Genomic DNA, 1,306 nt, shown 5'->3' with positions numbered 1-1,306 from the left:
AACGGAGTCTCGCTCTGTTGCCCAGGCTGGAGTGCAGTGGCGTGATCTTGGCTCACTGCCAGCTCCAGCTCCCAGGTTCGTGCCATTCTCCTGCCTCAGCCTCTGAGTAGCTGGGACTACAGGTGCCCGCCACCACATCCGGCTAATTTTTTGTATTTTTAGTAGAGACGGGGTTTCACCGTGTTAGCCAGGATGATCTTGATCTCCTGACCTCGTGATCCGCCCGCCTCAGCCTCCCAAAGTGCTGGGATTACAGGCGTAAGCCACTGTGCCTGGCCTATTTATTATTTTTTGAGATGGAGTCTCACTCTGTCACCCAGGCTGGAGTGCAGTGGCCCAGTCTCGGCTCACTGCAACCTCTGCCTCCTGGGTTCAAACAATTCTCCTGCCTCAGCATCCTGAGTAGCTGGGACTACAGACATCACTACCACGCCCAGCTAATTTTTGTATTTTTAGTAGACATAGGGTTTTGCCATGTTGGCCGGGCTGGTCTCAAATTCCCAGTCTCAGATGAGCCACCGCACCTGCCCTGTTTACTTTTTAAGTAATATAAATATATTCATTTGACATTCATACAAACCAACTGTTTAAAAATACATAAAAAGCCGGGCACGGTGGCTCACGCCTGTAATCCCAGCACTTTGGGAGGCTGAGGTAGGTGGATCACGAGGTCAGGAGATCGAGACCATCCTGGCTAACACGGTGAAACCCCCTCTCTACTAAAAATACAAAAAATTAGCCGGACGTGGTGGCGGGCGCCTGTAGTCCCAGCTACTCGGGAGGCTGAGGCAGGAGACAGGTGTGAACCAGGGAGGCAGAGCTTGCAGTGAGCCGAGATCACGCCACTACACTCCAGCCTGGGCGACAGAGCGAGACTCTGTCTCAAAAAATAATAAATAAAAATTTTAAAAACTTGTTCAGAGACAGTGAGGAAAAAAGACAATGAAACAAACAAAAAAAAACAAACAAAAAAGCTTTTTAACCAAAAAACAAAACAAAAAAGTACATCAAAAGCATAAAGAAGTCCAGGCGCGGTGGCTCATGCCTGTTTTCCCAGCAATTTGGGAGGCCAGATCACCTGAGGTCAGGAGTTCAAGACCAGCCTGGCCAACATGGTGAAGCCCCCTCTCTACTAAAAATACAAAAACTAGTTGGGCGTGGTAGTGCATGCCTATAGTCCCAGCTGCTCCGGAGGCTGAGGCACAAGGATGGCTTGAACCCAGGAGGCAGGTGTTGCAGTGAGCCGAGATCGAGCCAGTGCACTCCAGCCTGGGAGAAAGAGTGAGACTCTGTCTCAAAAAAAAAA

This window comes from Mandrillus leucophaeus, unplaced genomic scaffold, assembly GCF_000951045.1.
Source record: "Mandrillus leucophaeus isolate KB7577 unplaced genomic scaffold, Mleu.le_1.0 Scaffold1, whole genome shotgun sequence".
Lineage (NCBI taxonomy): Eukaryota > Metazoa > Chordata > Mammalia > Primates > Cercopithecidae > Mandrillus > Mandrillus leucophaeus.
Note: the sequence above shows the minus strand (reverse complement) of the source record.